Consider the following 8,236-nt stretch of genomic DNA (forward strand, 5'->3'; position numbering starts at 1 on the left):
TACTTTTATTATCTTTATTTTATTTTTACTTTACTATAATTATTTTTGTTTTCCATTTATTTTATTGTTATTATTTTTTGATATATTATTATTATTATTATTATTACTTTTTGTATTATTTTTATTAGTATTATTATTATTTTACTGATAATATCTTTATTATTTTTATTTTTACTATAATTATTTATTACTATTTACTATTTAGTAGTATTATTATTATTATTACCTTATTGGTATTTATATTATTATGATTATTATTATTAATATTATTTCCTTTTTCATTATTACCATAAGAATAAAAGCATAAAAAAAAAAGGAGAAAAAGAAAAATAAAATCAAGAAAGGAAATTTTGTTAGGGTTTTCAAAAAAAAAATTCTTTTATAAGGTGGGGGCTGCGCGTAACACAGGGGCACGGCCAAAGAAACCAAAGAAAGTGAAAAAAAATTTTCTGCTGCTTCTTCTTCTTCTTCCCTTGCCAACAGCCGTCGCCCCCTCTCCTTCACTCTCTTCTCCATCCTTATTCCACCAAGCAGACTCTGCTCTCTGCCACACTCTCTCGGCCACGACCTCCATTCGAGCCTTTCTCCAGTCTCCGGCAACACCATCACAGCCCAGCTCCGGCAGCACCATTGCCGCCAACCCAAGCTTTGCTCCATCACACCGGCAGCAAACCAGCAGACCTGAGGAGTTGCTCCCCACTGCTGCGCCGCCGCCAGCCTCCTCTGCTCCAGCTAACCCCGGCCACCCTTCCTCGCCACCGTAGCACCACCCATCCGCCGTCGTCACCGTCAGCCCTCCAACCAGTTCCGGCGTCACCCACAGCAGCCCAGGCAGGTACCCGCAGCTCCACTCTACACAGCAGCCATCCTCTTCAAGCCCAATCTCCGTCCCTCACCTCTGCGGTACGCCCACAACAGCCTCTGTAAGTCCTTGCACTCACGCACACTGCACACACACACTCGTGAATATATATATATGTGGATTCAGTTTTGCAATTTATGACATAAAGTTTAAGTCTTTTAGTTTTTATTTTTATTTTTTATTTTTTTTATTTTTTTACATGCTATGTATACTTTTATTTATTTAAGTTTTCTTATTATGTGTTTATTTTGTTTTATTTGTTAAAACTATACCTGTTAGATAATTAATATAGTAATATTGTTTTAATTTTTAAATGGTAAATACTAATTAATTTTATTCTTCTTATGGCAGGATTTTTGTTCACATTCAAAATTTAATTATTTTTGTTTATGCATGGAAAATACTAATTAATCTTATTCTTCTTATTGCAGAATTTTTGTTCATATTCATATTTTAATTATTTTTGTTTATGCATGGAAAATGCTAATTGAGTCTATTCTTTTTATTGCGGGGCTTTTCTTCTTTTTATGATAATATTTATATAGGTATATCTGACATCAATTTTTTCAGGATTTTCTTCCCTTGTGTAAGAATTTTTATTCAGGTTTTACATACACATATCTAATGTTATTATTTTGATTGTTATTGGTAGTGTTTTAATATTTAAAATTTAGGTTTAAAGTTTCATTGCCTTTATTGTGTATATTACTTAATATTATTGTCGTAGGTTTTGGATTATATCATTTAATTTTTATTTTTCATAGCTATTGTTGTATATTTGTTTAAAGTACTTGTATTATCGTTGTTTTCATTGTAATATACTTATTTTTATTGTTACATATTATTTAGGGTGTTTGTTTTATTGTGTAGACATTATTTAGGCTTTTTGATGTATTTAGGATATTTATCATATTTATTGTTTATAGGATATTTAGGGATTTTGTGTATTATTGTTTAGGATTGTAACATTTACGCATGTTCATGATTCTTGATTATTTACATTATTTTCATGATATTATCTTTTAAGGTTTTGATTATTGTTTTAGTTTAGGGTTTTGACTATTTTACGTTATTAGGGTTTTGAGTAGTGTTTTATTTAATCTGTCCCTGTACTGTTATTGTGTACTAATTTTAGGGATTCCATACCATTAAATATTGATCTTAAGGGTTTCCATAAAATGTATATTACTTCCTTGGCTTTTATATGGTTTGGGAGAATTTGATTTATTTTCCATATTTATGTACAACATTTCCATATTAAGGTATATTAATATTTTAGAGTTTGTGCATATTTTATAGATTCATGATGTGAATTATTATCCATAATCTCATTCTATTACATGTTTATAAAAAGTACATAATTTTTAGGGTTTGATTATTTCCATTCTAGAGTATATCATTAGGGTTTGATTATTAATATTTGGGGTTTTATCATTAAAAATTTGACTATTATGGTATATAATATTTACGTGTTATGATTTATATTTTAAGTAGTATTTTATTTTTTGTTATTAGCTATTTGAAATTTTTGTAAAATACAGAAAATAATAAAAAATTGAAAATTAGGAGAAAATTCTAAAAAATATTTTTGATTTATTATTTCAAAATACAGTAAAAATATGAAAAAAATAAAAAATCAGAAAAATAGAAGAAGGTAAGGAAAATACTTTGAAACTTAAAAATATTTTTTAGTTCCAAAAACCTTCCAACTAGTATTTTAATACTTAGAAAAACCCTAGAAAATTTTCAAAATTTGGAAGTGTATTTTGTAAATTATTTTCGATTTTATCCCTATGATTTTATTGCGGGGGGTATGAGCCTTTGGGCCTCATGTACCCTAAGCTCTGAGGGAATATATGTATATATTTATTTTTTTTATAGGTATTTATAAATTCATAAAAAGGAGTAATTTAAAAACTTATTAGATTAACTTAGGAATAATTTCAAATTAATTAGGTACCGTTCGTAAGAACGGGTGCGTAGGGGGTGCTTGTACCTTCCCCTCGCGTAACCGAACTCCCGAGCCTAACTCTGGTAACATAGACCCACTCTACCCCTAACGGGATAGTAATCATGTGTTCTAACCACACTAAAAGGTTAGTGGCGACTCCGACACTTTCATCTTTTTAATTAAAAATTCAAATTGATTTTAATTTCGCTGCTCGGGGCACATGCGCTCCTGGGACATCGCGACAATATTGATATTTTGTTTTGGGATTTGTAGTTTTCAGGGTGTTGAGTAGAGAACCCTGCGAGGGTAGAACCCGTCTCAGTAGGGGAATTTTAACAGGAATCGGGTAAAAGAAATATGTTATGTCAGGCAATTTTACTATGTTTCAGTATAAACTATATGTTTTATCAGATGATTATTCACGATGGAAATTTATACAGTTTATCATTTATGTATAATATGTTTAAAATTTTTGTGTGGCTTGAGGATATGGGTATAGTAAAGAAACATGTTTTACAGTATTTTCAGGTTATGATTTACAAAATATGTAGCCAGTGGTTATGTTTTATAGTAATTACAGAATACTATGATTATACAGTTTTCAGTACCATAATTATACAGTTTACAATACCATGATTATACAGTTTTCAGTATCATGACTTACAGATTACAGTTCAGTTCAGAAATACAGATGATACAGTTACAGTTTATTTCAGTGTCATGGTTAATACAGTTATTACAGAATCATAATAAAACAGTTAGTTGTATATAGAAATATATTATATAGTATCAGACCATGTTGGACCATAGAGTAGACCACGGTATCGTAGCTACATACAATTTACAGAGTGCAACCACCTATTCAGATAATACGTGGTAGTAGGTCGATCGTATAGTACCCTAACGTGGATAGGCTCCCCATCAGATATGGGTTGAGGAGGGCAGATCAGACCGAAGGAGTATAGTGGTTTTCCCTTGGTCGGCCAGCTAGGGTAGATCCTGCCTACGGGCCGCACAACCTTGTCATGAGGGGTTAAATCATGACAAATCGTTATCCACAGGAAAATTTTCAGTTATTATTATATATATACAAATTTACAGAGACAGAGAATATACTTATATACATTAGAAGTATTTTAAATAGTAACCTAAAATACTGATATGTTAAGCAACATGGAAATGGTGGCGGTTTCTATTACTTGTATTGTATTTATAGATCCAGTTATACATGATTTTATAGAAACATATTTTCATAATATTGTAACTCATCTGCCACACCCCAGTAATAGCATATTTCATCTTACTGAGCGTTGGCTCATCCCAATTACTTTAACATTTTTCAGGTGATCCAGGTAGGCGAGTTGATTAGGCTCTCAGATAGAGGGGCCTCAGTATTGCCCTGATATTAGAGTGAGTATTTTTGGAAGTATTTTTGTGTAGCCCTAACTATGTATGGTTATGTTTATTTGATTTCTGCTTCTTGCTGCTTAGGTTGATGATTGGGTTTAATTCAGTTTGGTATTAGAGCATTTTAAATGTTATAGTATAAAAAAAATCATTTAAATAGGAGGTCGTTACACAGTGACTCGTCGATGAAGACACCGTCTTGTCGACGAGGTTGGCCGAGTTAAGGGGTTATAAATATCATTTCTATTACTTCTCAACTAAGAAATCAAAATATTCTCTCTCTCTCTCTCTCTCTCTCTCTAAGAACTCAAAAATCACTCACTCTCTCTCTAGATTTCTTCGTCGTACGTTGCTAGAATCGTTAATCTGACGTTACTACAAGGATCAAGGAAGGATTCTCTTCGAGGTTTGTGGAATGGATCTTCGTTTTGAGCATTTTTTGGTTTTGACTTGAAATCAAGGTAAGACTCGGTTATCAATTCTATTTCGATAGTTATGTAGGGAATATAATTGTGAGTATGTTCTGTACTATGGTTTAAAGGTTTTGGGAACTCGTTTCGCGGTTTAGGGGTCGTAAAGTTCGGGTTTGGATTTTCGGGGAAAGGTAAGGGGATTCTGTTTATGTCGGTTATTTTTGAAATTGGACTCAGTAGAACTGTGGTTCAAAGTCCTGTGTGTGTTTTGATTACTCATTTGAGGAAATCTAACGGATAAAATTATGAGTTTTTCATGTTACAGTTTTGGGAAAAAGGGGGCATTGGGTTGCATCTTTGGTTTTGTTGGAAAACCGTGAATATATTGTGATATATATATATATATATATATATATATAATGTTATAGGGATGACCATGCCTTGACTTGTTTAAACTGTATATTTTTGAAAAGTTATGATTTTAGATTACCAAATGGGTGTGATTTGTTTGGTTACATGAACATGTATGGTTGTGTTTTGCTGAAATGCAATAGGAACGGGGTTTCGAATTGTTCCAGGCTGTGAAAGAGTGTCCGACTCTATATTTCGAGGGTGTGAAATATCACCTGTCATGTTTGGCAAGAGTGTCCGACTCTATATCCGAGGGTGTGAGCTTTATCGGCTGATTACTGAAGGGTGTGGATCCACCAATTGTACTGGTATGATGCCATGGGAGCCTAGGGCTACACCATGTGCCGGGGACATCGTGTAATGTGGACCGGCTTCGAGCCGAAGGGTGTGACGACACCGGGTTACTTGGTCATGTGTGTATGCGTGAATGCACTGTACTGGAATTGTTTTGTGAAAATACTGGAATTGCATTGAACTGTATATGTTTTATGTCATGATAACACTCATATGTCACACATTGCTATAAACTGGATCTGTCTTACTGAGAGCTGTCTCACCCCTATCGTACGTACATATTTTTCAGGTCCTACGAGTAAGTGGAACTAGCGTCCTTGTGTTGGGAGCATAGTGATCGGTGTACTGCGAGAAGTACTTGGGTAAGTACTAGTATTGTATCGAGTTGTCTTTTTGAGGTTTTGACTAACACTCGGGTTTGTGTTTTATGTTATGGAGCCTAGACTCCCTTTGTATAGACTCTGGTATGATACAAAATATGTATAAAAAGACCATTTTTCGTTGTGTATATGTACTGTTCTATAATCTAAATGTTATGGTTCTGAAGCTTGTATATCGTGGTATTCTGAAAATGCTGTAAATTATCTAGTCTACATATATATTGTAAATGATAATTATATAAATCTGGTAAAACATGTTTCTGTACATAAATACTATAGATCATGATATTTTGAAACTGTATAAATTCAATGCTGAATAATATTTACTCAGGCTACACAATTAATGAATAAAATTCATATACTGAAATTTATATAATTGTATAATTTATACTTTGTTTCCCATAATCAATTACTATAATTTACTAGCAAAATTCTTGATTTAACTAGCATAGCATATTTCCCTTACTTGGCAAACTAAACTCGTCTACTGATTTCTAACTTATGCACACGACGTTCATAATTCCACAATCCTGAAATTATACACATACATATTTCCCTATTAATCAATTGAATTTTCAAAATAATTTTCTTATTCACATTTCCTGAATTTATAAACTATTTATCATTTACTTGGAATCCTGAGAACACCCACTAGGTTCTCTAACCTGCTTGCAGTAGAAGCCCTAAAATCCTAAATTCACAACACCCTAATTAATCATCCCAAACACCAGTATAACAACATCTAAAACCAAATCAGAGTTCAAAAAAACCTACAAATCAAATAACCCTTAAATAACCTACTTACCTTGATTTTGGGATGGTTCCCAAACTTCTCAAATCGAAATTCGGTTCCGGCTAAGTTGTAGAGAATCTCCCCAGGATCATCGTGGTAGCTTTTAATCGTTGAATCAGGGAGAAATAGCGTTGAAAATCTAGAGAGGAGGTAGAGGGACCGAATCTAGTGAGAGAAAATGAAAAAAGGGAAAAGAATATATATATATATATATAGACTGCTGCTGTAACGACCTCAATTTCCTTAACATAAAAGGTAATATATTAAATGGAAAAGTCGACCCGAACCCGTGGGTAACGGGGATGCTTGTCAATCACAACGGAAACCTAAGCAGCAGCAGGTATAAAATCTCAATCATCCATCCATAAAGCATAATACCAGAGTTTACTATAACATCACAAAACTATATTTGTATACATCCTCATAAACATCAAAATAACTCTAGGATCAAACGCAAAATAATTCTGACCCTGGTACAAATCTTACCCTCCTAACGGGGTAATATCACTAACTCAACGGCGGCCACGACTCGCCGGTCACTCAGGGTCTCCTGAAAAATTATTTAATGTTGGGGGTGAGACACATCTCAGTAAAGGAAAATAAACTAAATACAGCTGTGTGGCAACATGAACAATTAATGCAATTATACATATACAGTACATTTCATATATCTGTAGACATTTATCATAACATACTTAATAATCATATACTTTCATACTTGCTAATAAATCATATCGTACATAAAACATCTGTTATAACTGATAATACTGAAAATATACCCATGATGAATAGCTAACTAATGTCATGTATTACCCCCCATGACGGGTGTGTGGCCCGAAGGTGAGACTCGACAATGGCTGGCCGACCACTGCCGAGTCAAAAATATGTCTGTAAGTATGATAGGCCCGCCTCACCCTGGTCGGGACTGCTAAGTGGACGTCTACAACTCTACAATGAAAGCCACTTTGACTATCCATCTCCCACCCCTTGTGGGGTGGTTAGCACAAATCTAAACATAGATATCTGATCTATACAGCTACGGTACCGAGCTCCTGAACTGAACTAAACTAACATCTGGGTTCTGATAACATATAATACGTGATATTATAGCATTTTTCATAATTACGGCCTTGTGCCGAACATTTCATAATTATGGCCTTGCGTCAAACATTTCATAAATACGGCCTTGTGTTGAACATTTCGTAGATACGGCCTTGCGTCGAAATCACACATAAATACAAAATTGCGCCGAAATCATACATACATACGGCCTTGCACCGAAATCATACATGCATACGTCATTCTGAAAATAATCATTTAATCATATATTTTTCAGAATCATAATGTGTTGTATACTTTCATAACTTTTCAAATCATACTGCATTCATATCATCATCATATCATAATATTTTCCCACGTAAAATAATATTCATGCCACACATTTTCTGTATAAAACCATACGCAGCATTTTAAAATCATACTTTCCGGCGTCTCATACATATATATACATTTCAACATATCAGCAGTATTTTCTCAAACGTACATTTCTTTCATAATCTATAGATATAATGTAACAACCCAGAAAATGCTGATATTTAAATATTAAAGAGAGAGGAAAATGGAAACAGGAACAGAAGGAGGCAGTAGACTTCGTTGACGACATCGCATTTTGGAGATAATAATAATAATAATAATTTCAAAGAATTGCCAGGACTCGTCGACGAA

Source organism: Malania oleifera, chromosome 11 (assembly GCF_029873635.1).
Source record: "Malania oleifera isolate guangnan ecotype guangnan chromosome 11, ASM2987363v1, whole genome shotgun sequence".
NCBI lineage: Eukaryota > Viridiplantae > Streptophyta > Magnoliopsida > Santalales > Ximeniaceae > Malania > Malania oleifera.